This window comes from Elephas maximus, chromosome 9, assembly GCF_024166365.1.
Source record: "Elephas maximus indicus isolate mEleMax1 chromosome 9, mEleMax1 primary haplotype, whole genome shotgun sequence".
NCBI classification, from domain to species: domain Eukaryota; kingdom Metazoa; phylum Chordata; class Mammalia; order Proboscidea; family Elephantidae; genus Elephas; species Elephas maximus.
Window position 1 is genome coordinate 121012384 of NC_064827.1, and position 14528 is coordinate 121026911.

The following is a 14528-nucleotide window of genomic DNA, read 5'->3' on the forward strand; positions in this document are numbered from 1 at the left end:
TAGATATGACCCTCAGTAAAACATTTTTTAGAGACTTCAACCTAAGCAAAAAAAAAAAAAAAATTTTTTTTTTTTATCCTCAAATTGGATTGCGTATATACACTTTGACCACATTCATTTTGTTCTTACTCATGGCCTTTCAAAAAATGGTATTTTCCTTTTCATTTGAAATGTTTCATTGAATAGCAGCTCTGGCAAAAACTGTAGACCTGGGAAACACTAAGACATAGCTTTTCCTGTTTCCATTCCTATTGTATTTCCTACTACATTTATTCACTGGTCTATTTCTCTTATTGCATTTATTTAATACATAGAAGTTTTTCAATAAACGTTGACTCACTCATGAATGTTTCTTTTAAAAGTTTTTCTTATAGATTTCATCAAGATACTGGACAATCTGACTCGATTTCAGTTGACATAGGGGGCATTATGGGAGCAATTTTATCCTCTCCTTTCTTTTGTAAGATACATGCAGAATTGCTGTGGGTGATAGTAGGATTAACTCACTGACATGGGCTTTGAATAGTTTTTGGAAGATACTCCAATCATTAGATCCTCTTTTTACAATCATTTGCAGGACTAGTGTCATTTCTCACACCATAGGATGACTGTTGAAGACCCCTCACACCCAACTCCAAGAGCCTCCAAGTGCACAGGCTGAAAATGAAAGCACAATGAACAGGACACAATCCATTCTGCCATTCTGCTACTTCTGTGTGATTGGGTAGAAGATCATCCATCTTCTGCATCCAGTAATGCAAGTAGAGAGATGATTTCCCTCTGCAGCCCTGGACTTTTCTACAGGGATAGTCAGAGCATGGGAGCCAAAGGACTTTTAGCTACCTCCTGCAACGGCCAGCCTTTATCAATTGTATTTCAGATAATTTAATTATATCTGCTTCTGGTGTCTAGGATTTGCCTAGGATTTCGATGTACTCAAAAAAGAATGCAGGATTGAGACAGGGTACTTTATTCACAAAGCAATTTTGAAATCAGTGGTCATGTGCTAATTCATTCAAATTCAACATCAAAAATCATTTGTAAGAATCGTGGGAAATACCTGATAAGGGGAGGAAGCAACAAGGAAGCCTGCCTTTCTTGAGTACCTGGATACAGTATTTGACTCGTTGTTCCTGTAATAGAAAGGTCTGAATGGAAAATTATTTCAGGTTGTTCCATGATAGAAGCTCAGGTCTTAAGAGGTGTCTCTGAGTTTTTGTGAATCCCCGACAATAATTAAAAAAAAAAAAAATGTTTTCTGTAATTTTGCTTGAGTTTTTCTTCATCTTCTAAGCTAAGGCGTAGGTAGAACTGTGCATAGTAGCTGCAGAGAGCAGGTGCATGTAAAGAGCTAGTTCCTGGCCGCAGAAAATTAAGACATGGGCAGATTCTAGAGGAGCAGAAAGTGTGCGTGGAGGCGCTCTATTTACAGTGGTTGTTCAAACACCGTGGAAGCTTTAGATAGAAATAACTGCTGAATCCTAACAGGTTTAGGCTTGGGATAAATCTTAAAAATCAGGAAGAGTGGCTCGTTTGATGTATTATAAAGACACCTCAGAGGAAATACACTGGGTATAGAGAAAGGATAAGAGCAAGTATATTGATTCTTGATCTAGAAGGGAGACAAGCCACTTGTACATGTGTTTTACAGAGCAGTAGGATTATATCATGGTATTGGGAGGGGGGGAGTAGAGGGGTAAAGTCCAAGCCCTGTGTCATTTTCTTCAGGCACCTGGAGATTGCTTATGATTTTGTTCTGAAGGATTTGAAATAGAGTATAGTAGATCTTATGCGGAAAGTAGAGGAGAAATGATTTCAACCGGAAAACTGTTCAGTGGGGTTATCTGTGACAAAATCTGCAATGAAAGGCCCTCTCCATGGGCTAGGCTGGAAGTCACTCCAACTGCCCTACCCAGAGCCTCTGGACTCCTTCCAGTCCAGACATGCCTTCTCTTTCAGTCCAGGTAGCTGTTTGCTGTGACTCAACAGGGGCTGAGCAGGTGGGTGACTTCAACTCAGATTAGAGCATGAGTTTCCCTGAGTTGTTCTCGATTGTTCTCCCTTTTGTGGAAACTCAGGTCTTCAGACAACTTCATGTTGTCTAATACCTACCCTCAGACCTTTATTTTACTGTTCAGATGGTCACAATCACTATGTATTTATGGTCAGGGAGCTGAACCTGAGTGTGGTTGGTTCTCCAATGGAATGCCGGAGTGGAAGATGACTGCTTTTTAAAGAGTGGAAAAAAGTATAGGATAAAATTAGGCCGGTATTCTCTCACTATTCTTATTAAAAGTCCTGGGATAGGTATCCTGATGAATTGGAGTCACATTGTGTGTCCATTCTTCTTCTTGACCAGAGTCTTTGTGAGGTTGTTGTGTTATATTCCAGATATAACACTGCTCCACCAGGCACCTGGCTCAGTGCCTTGTTCTTAGTGGGTCTGTAGTTTCTATTTCTAGGACCTCAAAGTAGAAGAACATAGGATGTTAAGTGTCTCCCATGCCAGATTTTAACATGACCAGCAGTGACTTAAATCCTTCCAGGCACCCCCATCCATTTCATAGCCCTTATCAAGTCCTTTGTAATCAAGGCTGGCTGTGATAGTACAAAACTATGGGGAACTCATGTACTTCACCATCCCATCTCCTGTGAACAGAGCTTCCTGAATAGTGGAAGGGACTACTATGTGCAGGGGGAAAGAGTGGCCAAAATCTGCCACCATAATAAGTGTTTGCAGGGGTTGCTGCTAGGAGATGCAGTCCTATGCTTGGCATGATGTTTTATGGGATTATCTTCATGAAATTTTTCTTAAGTGTTTCTTGTTTTGTTACATTAAGTAGGAAAGGAAGAGAGAGTATTAGTGAGCGTAAGTAAGTAGACTGAAGATGAAGATGCAGTGAATACCCTTTTGAAACTCTCTCCTTTATAAAAGACCTATAGGTGCTGAGAACTAAGCCTAAAGATAGTCCTTCCCCTGCTAGTGAGCGTGCTGAGGGTGTTTATCTTAAGAGTGGGTGTCAACACTGTTCTGTGTCTTGGAAACAGCTTATGAGGCTTGCAGGGAGTCTGACAGATATTTCCTGGGAAAGGCTCTCAGAGTCAGTGGTTGCTTGGGCATGTCCCTTCTTAGCAGAGGCCTGAGAGTATGGCTGAAATTCTCACAAGTTCTCTAGAGGGAAACTTCTCAACTGGAAGGAAGGAACATCTAATTCACTCCAGGGACTTTTGCACCTTCGCCAGTTCCCTGTTCCATACCGCTGCTCATCAGTTGAGATTCATTGCACTGATTCCCAGTGACCATGGAGGGAATTTGGATGACCTAACACCTAGTTGCCTTTCTTTCTCGTCCATTTACCCTTTTTCTTTGTCTCAACAGTAACTCCAGTGCTGGGACCATGAATCCTGGGGCCTCCATGTCTCCTTTCACTGCACTGCCCTTTCCCCTACCTACTCCCGGACCCCCACACCGAACACCCAGGGAGCGGCACCCGCTGCTCCTCACGACTTCATCACACCTTCCTGGCACCCCTCTGGGGCTCTCTGCTTTCCCCAGGAAACTGCTGGTACCAAGTGTTGGGGATTCTGGCCCCAGTGGGGCTGGGCCTGGAAAGGTTACTGTCCAAGTCAGGACAGAAAGGAGATCAGCAGAGCTCCCTGAAACTCGGACCTTTGTCATGGTGCAGACCCCAACTGGAGTGCCCCAGGGGCTCCCCATGGGGCTGTTGCACATGCTCCACCCCCATTTGAGGCAGCCTCTGAGCTGCAGCAAATGATCCTTGACACTTCTGTTGTGGGTACTCAGGCTTGTAGGGGAGGTTGGTCCCCAGCTCTTTCTCTTCAAGGTCCACCATCAGCTGCCCAGCTGGCCTCCATTTTTCCCCAAGTGAAGGCTTGGCCAGGCCAACATGCTTCTTCTGGGGAGGAAAGCCTGGCCACCACACAATCCGGGCCTTCGCTGGATGACTCCTCCTGTAAGCACAAGAGTGTTTACAAGGATTACCAACATTGGCAGTGTTTCAAGTCCCTGGCCTAGAGGCACCATCCCTGAAGATCTGATACAGAGGTTCCTTCCTGCTTTCTCATGTGAGTTTGTTGTGTTATATTGTGTGTTATAATTGTCAGGGACACCTGAGATTATCCTGCAGCTTTCAGACAAAGAGATCTTAGGAAGGCACGACAGAGGTGAGGCTTTTTAGGAACACTTAAAGGAAGGTCATGAAGGCTGGGACATTTTATGAGAAGATGCATTCCCAGGAATACTAACCACATCTCCCTGTGGATAACACACTTTCAGGTGTGTTATCTCAATTGATCCTCACCACCTTGTACATGAAGCCACTCTTATATCTGAAACCAGGCGCCGTGGTTAAGAGCTTGGCTGCTAACCAAAATGTTGGCGGTTGTAATCCACCAGCTACTCCCTGGGTGCTTGAGTTGTAATCAACTCGATGGCAACATTTCTTTTTTTTTTAAGATTTTTAAACACCCGAGAGGATTCCCACTGTAAAATGAGGAGCCATGATGTGAATTTAGGTCTCAGACTACAAACACTATGTTCCTCCCATTGGTCTCTACCTTGCAACATAGGAGTTGACCATATGTCGGCCAGTGCCATACCAAATCCAGAGGAGGCAGAGACAGGCAGGATCTGTTGTTGTTGTGGTTAGATGCTGTCGAGTCAGTTCTGACTCATAGCAACCCTATGTACAACAGAATGAAACACTGCCCGGTCCTACGCCATCCTCACAATCCTTACTATGCTTGAGCTCACTGTTGCAGCCACTGTGTCAGTTCATCTTGTTGGGGGTCTCCCTCTTTTTTGCTGAGCCTCTGCTTTACCAAGCATGATGTCCTTCTCCAGGGACTGGTTCCTTCTGATAACATGTCCAAAGTATGTGAGACATAGTCTCACCATCCTTGCTTCTAAGAAGTATTCTGGCTGTACTTTTTCCAAGATAGACTTGTTCGTTCTTTTGGCAGTCTATGGTATATTCAGTATTCTTTGCCAACACCATAACTGAAAGGAATCAACTCTTCTTCGATCTTCCTTATTCATTGTCCAGCTTTAGCATGCATAAGAGACGATTAAAACACCATGGCTTGGGTCAGGCGCACCCTAGTCTTCAAGGTGACATCTTTGCTTTTTAAAACTTTAAAGAGGTCTTTTGTAGAAGATTTGTCCAATACAATGCATCATTTGATTTCTTGACTGCTGCTTCCATAGCTGTTGATTGTGGATCCTAGTAAAACGAAATCCTTGAAACTTCAATCTTTTCTCAATTTATCATGACGTTGCTCATTGGTCCAGTTGTGAGGATTTTTGTTTTCTTTATGTTGAGGTATAATCCATACTGAAGGCTGTAGTCTTTGGTAGTCAGTGAGTGCTTCAAGTGCTCTTCACTTTCAGCAAGCAAGGTTGTGTCATCTGCATAATGCAGCTTGTTAATGAGTCTTCCTCCAATCCTGATACCCCATTCTTCTTCGTATAGTCCAGCTTCTCAGATTATTTGCTCAGCATACAGACTGAATAAGTATGGTGAAAGAATACAACCCTGACCCACATCTATCCTGGCTTTAAACCACACAGTATCCCCTTGTTCTGTTCTAACGACTCCCTCCTGATCTATGTACAGGTTCCTCATGAGCACAGTCAAGTGTTCTGCAATTCCCATTCTTTGCAACGTTATCCATAATTTGTTATGATCCACACAGTCTAATACCTTCACATAGTCAATAAAACACAGGTAAACATCTTTCTGATATTCTCTGCTCTCAGCCAGGGTTCATCTGACAGCAGCAATGATATCCCTAGTTTCACATCCTCTTCTGAATCCAGCTTGAATTTCTGGCAGTTCCCTGTCAATGTACTGCTACAACCACTTTTGAAAGATCTTCTGCAAAATTTTACTTAAGTGATATATTAACAATATTGATAGATAATTTCCATATTCTGTTGGATCACCTTTCTTTGGAATAGGCATAAATATGGATCTCTTCCTGTTGGTTGGCCAGGTAGCTGTGTTCCAAATTTCTTGGCATAGACAAATGAGCACTTACAGTCCTACATCCACTTGTTGAAGCATCTCAATTGGTATTCTGTCAATTTTGGGGGCTTTGTGCATCTCAATTGGTATTCTATCAATTCTTGGGGCTTTGTGTTTTGCCAATGCCTTCAGCGCAGCTTGGACTTCTTCCTTCAGTACTATCGGTTCCTGATTATATGTTGCCTCCTGAAACGGTTGAATGTCAACAAATTCTTTTTGGTATAGTGACTCTGCATATTCCTTCCACCTTCTTTTGATGCTTCCTGTGTTGTTCAGTATTTTGCCCATAGACTCTTTATTGCAACTCGAGGCTTGAATTTTTTCTTTAGTTCTCTCAGCTTGAGAAATGCTGAGCGTGTTCCTCTCTTTTGGTTTTCTAACTCCAGGTCTTTGCACATGTCATTATAATACTTTCCTTTGTCTTCTGGAGCCACCCTTTGAAATCTTCTGTTCAGCTCTTTTACGTCATCATTTCTTCCTTTCGCTTTAGGTACTCGACGTTCAAGAGCAAGTTTCAGAGTCTCTTCTGACATGCATTTTGGTCTTTTTTTTCTTTCCTGTCTTTTTTTTTTTTTTATTAAGCTTCAAGTGAACATTTACCATTCCAATCAGTCTGTCACATGTAAGTTTACATACATCTTACTCCCTTCTCCCACTTGCTCTCCCCCTATTGAGTCAGCCCTTACAGTCTCTCGTTTCGTGCCAATTTTACCTTCTTCCCTCTCTCTCTATCTTCCCATCCCCCCTCCAGTCAAGAGTTGCCAACACACTCTCCTGTGTCCACCTGATTTAATTAGCTCACTCTTCATCAGTATCTCTCTCCCCCCCACTGACCAGTCCTTTTCATGCCTGATGATTTGTCTTCGGGGATGGTTCCTGTCCTGTGCCATCAGAAGTTCTGGGGAGCATTGTCTCTGGGATTCCTCTAGTCACAATCATACCATTAGGTGTGGTCTTTTAATGAGAATTTGGGGTCTGCATCCCATTGGTCTCCTGCTCCCTCAGGAGTTGTCTGTTGTGTTCCCTGACAGGGCAGACATCGATTGTGGCCGGGCACCAACTAGCTCTTCTGGTCTCAGGATATTGTAGGTCTCTGGTTCAAGTGGCCCTTTCTGTCTCTTGGGTTCTTAGTTGTCGTGTGACCTTGGTGTTCTTCCTTTGCCTTTGCTCCCGGTGGGTTGAGACCAATTAATGTATTTTAGATGGCTGCTTGTTGGCATTTAGGACCCCAGGTGCCACAATTCAAAGTGGGATGCAGAGTGTTTTCATAATAGAATTGTTTTGCCCATTGATTTAGAAGTCCTCTCAAACCAAGTTCCCCAGACCCCAGCCCCTGCTTCGCTATCCTTTGAAGCTTTCATTTTATCTCGGAAACCTCTTTACTTTTAATCCTGTCCAATTAGGCTGACCTTCCATGTTTTGAGTGTTGTCTTTCCCTTCACCCAAAGCAGTTCCCATCTACAGATTGATCAATAAAAAGCCCTCTCCCTCCCTCCCTCCCTCCCTCCCCCCTTTGTAACCACAAAAGTATGTGTTCTTTTCCGTTTTTTCTATTTCTCAAGATCTTATAATAGTGGTCTTATACAATATTTGTCCTTTTGCAACTGACTCATTTCGCTCAGCATAATGCCTTCCAGATTCCTCCATGTTATGAAGTGTTTCAGAGATTCGTCACTGTTCTTTATCGATGCGTAGTATTCCATTGTGTGAATATACCACAATTTATTTACCCTTTCGTCCGTTGATGGACATCTTGTTTGCTTCCAGCTTTTTGCTATTGTAAACAGAGCTGCAATAAACATGGGTGTGCATATATCTGTTTGTGTGAAGGGTCTTGTATTTTTAGGGTATATTCCGAGGAGTGGGATTTCTGGGTTGTATGGTAGTTCTATTTCTAACTGTTTAAGATAACGCCAGATGGATTTCCAAAGTGGTTGTACCATTTTACAACCCCACCAGCAGTGTATGAGAGTTCCAGTCTCTCCGCAGCCTCTCCAACATTTATTATTTTGTGTTTTTTGAATTAATGCCAGTCTAGTTGGTGTCAGATGGAATCTCATCGTAGTTTTAATTTGCATTTCTCTAATGACTAATGATCGAGAGCATTTTCTCATGTATCTGTTGGCTGCCTGAATATCTTCCTTAGTGAAATGTGTGTTCATATCCTTTGCCCACTTCTTGATTGGGTTGTTTGTCTTTTTGTGGTTGAGTTTTGACAGAATCATGTAGATTTTAGAGATCAGGCGCTGGTCTGAGATGTCATAGCTGAATATTCTTTCCCAGTCTGTAGGTGGTCTTTCCTGTCTTTTTAATGACCTCTTGCTTTCTTCATGCATGATGGCTTTGATGTTATTGCACAACGTGTCTGGTCTTTGGCCGTTAGCATTCAATGAGTCAAATCTATTCTTGAGATGGTCTCTAAATTAAAAAAAAAAAAAAAAATTTTTTTTTTTTTTTAAAATTCAGGTGGTATGTACTCAAGGTTGTATTTTGGCTCTCATGGACTTGTTCTAATTTTCTTCAGTGTCAACTTAAACTTGCATATGAGCAACTGATGGTCTGTTCCACAGTCACCCTTGGCCTTGTTCTGGCTGATGATATTGAGCTTTTCCATTGTTCTTCTGCACAGAAGTAGTCAATCTGACTCCTGTGTACTCCACCTGGCGAGGTCCACGAATATAGCCATCATTTATTTTGTTGAAAAAAGGCATTTGCAATGAAGAAATCATTGGTCTTGCAAAATTCTATCATTTGATCTCCAACACCGTTTCTATCACCAAGGCCATATATTCCAAGTACTGATCTTTCTTCTTTGTTTCCACCTTTTGCATTCCAATCACCAGTAATTGGTTTTTTTTTTACTGATGCATGTTTGATCAATTTCAGACTGCAGAAGTTGGTAAAAATCTTCAGTTTCTTCATCTTTGGCCTTAGTGGTTGGTGTGTAAATTTGAATAATGTTCATATTAACTGGTCTTCCTTGTAGGTGTATGGATTTTATCCTATCAGTGACAGCATTGTACTTCAGGATAGATCTTGAAATATTCTTTTTGATGGGAAAAAAAAAAAGAACCATTCCTCTTCAAGTTGTCATTCCTGGCATAGCAGACCTTATAATTTTCCCAATCAAAATGGCCAATACCAGTCCATTTCAGCATTTCAGTGCCAAGGATATTGATGTTTCTGTGTTCCATTTCATTTTTGACTATTTCCAATTTTCCTAGGATCATACTTCGGACAGTCCACGTTCCAATTATTAATGAACATTTGCAGTTGTTTCGTCTCATTTTGAGTCATGCCGTATCAGCAAATGAAGGTCCTAAAAGCTTGATTCCATCCACATCATTAAGGTCTACTCTACTTCGAGGCAACAGCTTGTTTTAGTCATCTAGTGCTGCTCTTCCCCAGTTGTCTTTTGAGTGCCTTCCAACCTGAGGGGCTCATTTTCCAGCACTATATCAGACAATGTTCTGCTTCTATTCATAAGGTTTTCAGTGGCTACTTCTTTTCAGAAGTAGGCTGCCAGGTCCTTCTTCCTAGGGTAGGGCCTAGGGCAACCATTTTAAGTATACTCTCGCCCTCATTCCTCTTTAGAATTCCTGTTAGAACACGGAGGTAGTAGAGTATGCATAGTGGTGAAGGGCTTGGCTCTGCCCTTACTCAGTCTGTAATCCTGAGCAGGGCATTGTACATCTTCACCCTTGAGTATCTCACCAAATACGAGAACAATTATAATTAATTCAGAAGATTGCAGTGATGGTTATTTGTCATCTTGGGTAGGCTATGATTCTCTGTGGTTTGACAGACATTGGACTGATTTCTATTCCATAATATAGTATAATGTAGTTGCCTCCATGATGAAATGTGATATAATATATTCACCCCATGATGAAATCTGATACGATGTAATCATCTCCAAGATGAAATCTGTTATAAGCAATCAGTTGAAAGGCAAGTTTCCTTGGCAGTGGTGGCCTGCCTCTCATATATAAATAGAGGTTCCAGGAAGGCTCACTCTCAATCCGAATCCTACATCCCACTGCCCATCATCTGACCTCCACCTCTTGGGACATGAGCCAGCAACCCACCACCTGACCTGCAGATTTTGGGATTCACCACCTCTAGCAGCCCCATGAACCAGCAGCCTGCCATCTAACCTGCTGATTTTGGGTTCGTCAGCCCCTACAGCCACAGGAGTTAGAAGAAGCCTCCAGCCTGACCCACTGATTTAGGACTTGGCAGCCTCCACAACTGCATGAGCCATTTCCTTGAGTTAAATCTCTCTAAAGATATATATATATATATATATACATACATATATATATATACACACACATACACATATACGTGTGTGTATACATATATATATATATATATATCACCAGCTTTGCTCCTCTAGAGGACCCAGCCTAACACAACAGCTATCATGAGCTAATGTATGAAGTGCTCAGCAGAGTGCCTGACACATGTTGAGCCTCATTAAAAAATGTCCATTATTGTCACTGTTATGAAGGAAAGGCAACATAGTATAAGAAAAGTACTCACAAAAGCCAATAGGTCCTAGCTACAGTATGTGTGAGCAGAATTTGGCCATGAAGTCCAGGGTTATGGGCTTCTGTGAATGGAAGGCAGAGAGATTAATCTTGTGGGAAGCATTGTCTTTTCACAGCAGATCCTACATCTCTCTTAACCCCGTACTGCCCCTTGGTAATCATGGGTGAACCAGTATCAGATAATTATCACATTCCACAGGATGTTTTTCTGTATACATGTTGCTCACCCAATGGCTAAATGACTGAAGCAATCTACGTTCCATCCATTACCAAGAATAAAGGAAGTCTGCCAAATCCTACTTTATAGCAATTATAGGGATTCCCTGATTCTTGAATAGCTCTGTATTCCCTGTTCTATTGTGGTCTCAAATCGGTTGGGCAGCATGATTTTCAAATGTTGAGACAGAACAGGGGTCTCTCGCATGGGTTCCTTCATCTTTGCTTCTGGACAGAACTCTTGCTCTCCACACTGTGGCACTCTAGGGCTGTGTTCACCAAAGTGTAGCCCCCTACTCCCCTCTCCAGAGTCAAATGGGAAGCTGGTGAAAATGTTCATTCATTTTAGAATCTATATTTTAATGTGCTCTGGCAGGTCATGCAGTTCACAATCAGACTGAGGACTCAAAAGTACCTCCTCTTCCTTTGGCTGTCCCTCCCAGGAATGTGTCTTAGTATAGTTCTGAGGCTCTGTGACTGGTATCAGGAAGAAAAAGCACTGGAAACCTGAGAATAAACCCTTGACATGGAAAAATAGCAACATGGATGTGATGATAGGTAAGGGAGCTGTATGGGGCGGGGTCAAGATGGGGATGGAACATTTACTTGTAGAAAATTACAGACATGCATGGGGTTTTAGCCAACTCCTGCAATGCCTGGCTGAACTGAAGCCCACCATCGCCCTGGAGGAGGGACTGTGGTAATCCCTGCAGGAATGATAGTCCAAAAGCAACTTTGACCAGACGATCTTCTACCAGATGGCAGGAAAGTGAGTTCATGGCATCCTGACCCTGCTGGGACTGAGTGATGAGGCATGAAGAGGGTTGGGTGAGAGTGGCTGCTGTCTGGCTGTGTTGGTATAAATCAGAAGGGGTGTTGTGAGGAGGAGGTGTGCACTTGGATAGGGCTCCTAGTTCCCTGATGATCCCTCTGCAACCTCAGACAATTTCTACCACAGCATTCACTGCTTGGATTTTTCTGTTCTACATTCTTTAAGAAATTCACCCTTTCTGCATTTTGGATTTGTGGATGCCTCGATATTGAGGGTGTTAAGATGGGGTTGGGGATAAACAATGCGGCTCCCATGGAGATAAACTCCAAGCTGTTGGCACTCGCAGTGAGGTGATATGCTGTACCAGCTGGGTTCCACCTTTCCTCAGTGTCCTTATAGCTGACAGGAAATTTGGGACCACTCTTCCTCATGACAACTGGCACAAAACTGTTCTAAAACCATCCAAGAATAGCCAAGTCTGAAAAGCTTTGCTCCGGGGAAGGCAGCATCTCAATCACCTGTGGGCGTGTCTCTGACCCTTATTGTCTTTCCTCCCTTGGTTTAAAAAAAATCATCAGAGGAATCTGAAACACTCCTGAAATGTTACATTCTACCTTCCTCTCAGCATCTCTTGGACCCAAGTATCTCCCTGGTTTATAGCTCAAGGGTTCAAAGCCTGAGACTAGGACCGGGGATCTAGGAACTGGTCCTTGGTGTTATCTACAATCAACTTCATCCCATCTCCCAGCTTCAGTCTGTCAGCTCTACTGTATGCGTTTTCAGGCTGAGGCAGGACAGACCTGGAATAGGGTGTCCATGAGTGGGGTCCTGCTGTGTGTCATGTAGATTTGATTGAAATCAAAGAAGCCAATGTCAGTGTTGAGGGCACTAATGGTATGGAAAGGAAGTGAGCACTGTGGCTCTGCCAGGAGGAGCTTCCAAGAAGGCATGGCTCATTTCTTTTACAACCTACCTAAGTTATGATAACTTGTGCTGCACTGAAGGGATGATGTGGTGGACATGTAAGGGACCCCCAAACATTGTTTGTGCCACACAGAGCAACTCCCTCCTAGAAAATGGACTTATTCAGGACCTTGGCAGCTCATTGAAGGCACATCTTTCTCTACTTTCCCACAATCCACTGCAGCCTGGTGCTGGAACTCCTGAAGTTCCCTGCCTTCTTCTCATCATGGCCTGTGCCTCCCTCAACCTTGTTAGGTTCATGGAGTCTGAGGCAGAGGAAAAGTTGCAGATTCAGAAGTTGCAGCAGAGGAATGCATGCCTGCCTCCTCTAGCTCTGGACAAGCTTGATCCTCACAGACGTTCATCCACTGTGGTTAGCCAGTGCACAGGTATGGCTATCCAAGTTCAACAGGAGCTGAGGGCCAGGGGTCAAAGAAGGTATGTAGAGACTGGCTATGTTTAGAGATGGCCATTGTCTTTACATGTGGTACTTTTGTTCAAGAGGTGGCAATGGCTATTTCTATCAGCAAAGCCTACCAGAAGCCTGGAGTTTCAGCTACACTTCATTACACACTAGGTAGTGAGCTCATCAAGCTTCATAACTACTGTCTCACATGGATTATCAATAGTGGAATCCAATATCTAATCACCCTAAAACACGAGTCTCAATAAGAGGACTTCTTGGAAAAGCAATAGCTTCAAGCTTCCTCAAAGGATAACTCTTTTGGACCTTCTACCTCTTATATCTTCTCCTCCCACAGTTCTTGTGGCTTCAGGTGTGCCTGCCCCACCAGGAACCATTTCAGTGTCTCCAAAATTCTGCCCTTACAACTTGTGGTTGCATGGTGTCTTAGTTATCTCCATAAATCCACTGCCATCGAGTCGATTTCAACTTATAGCAACCCGACAGGACAGAGTAGAACTGCCTCATAGGGTTTCAAGGAGTGCCTGGTAGATTCGAACTGCTGACCTTTTGTTTAGCAGCTGTAGCACTTAACCACTACACCAACAGGATTTCCCTTGGTTATCTAGTGTTGGAATAATAGAAGTACCACAAGTGGATGGGTTTAGCAAACAGAAAGTTATTCTCTCACAATCTAGGATGCTAGAAGTCCGAATTCAGGGTAGCATCTCCCAGAGAAGGCTTTTTCTCTCTGCTGATTCTGGGGGAAGGCCCTTGTCATCAATCCTCCCCTGGTCTAGGAGTTTCTCAGCACAAGGACCCCAGGTCCAAGGGACACACTGAGCTCCGGGAGCTTTTTTCTTGGTAGCACGAAGTTCCGCTCCTCCCTGCTGGCTTTTCTCTTTTGTACCTCAAAAGAGACTGACTCAAGATACAACCTGATCCTGTAGATTGAGTCCTGCCTCATTAAAATAACTGTCTCTGGTTCTGCCTTATTAACACGATAGAGGTTAGGATTTACAACACATAAGATAATCACATCAGATCACAAAATGGTGAACAACCACACAATACTGGGAATCATGGCCTAGCCAAGTTGATACACATTTTGCGGGGAGGGACACAAGTCAATTCGTAACAGGTGGGAAGAGATGGAATTTGCTGCGACACTCACCTCCTCCCTTCCAACCCAAACTACAGTGTTCATCCTAACAAAGAGAGGTCCCAAGGGGCAGCCCCCCAACCAGCATCAACACAGACCCCAGCACCCTTGGGAGCCCATGTGACCCAGTGAGGTCCTCCCAGAGTCATGAAAGAGCATGTTGAAATCATGGAAGGTCTGCTTGGACCTGCCCATTCAGCCACTATGGAGCCAGATGGAAAACATGAAGAAGAAGAAAACGAGCAGCAGCAGGAAGAGACTGGGATATACCCAGACCTGGGACTCCTGAGCTACACTGACAAGCTGTGTTACAGGAAGCATTTATCACCAAGGTGGGCTGGAGTGGAGGTTTGGTGTCTGCAGGTGCCATAGTTTTGTCATTCCGGTAAACAAATATCTGGCGTTTGGCCCC

The 14528-nt window shown here is 43.4% G+C and overlaps 1 long non-coding RNA gene across 1 annotated transcript in view; it reads right to left on the reverse strand.

Annotated features, from left to right (window-relative positions):
* The window catches only part of LOC126082772 (uncharacterized), a 421330-nt gene that overhangs the window by 188594 nt on the left and 218208 nt on the right, over positions 1-14528 (reverse strand). Inside the window, exons 4-5 of the long non-coding RNA XR_007518643.1 lie at positions 10593-10662; positions 1061-3972 (exon numbers count right to left, since the gene is read on the reverse strand). This is a non-coding gene — a long non-coding RNA (uncharacterized LOC126082772). The remainder of the gene's footprint in view (positions 1-1060; positions 3973-10592; positions 10663-14528) is intronic.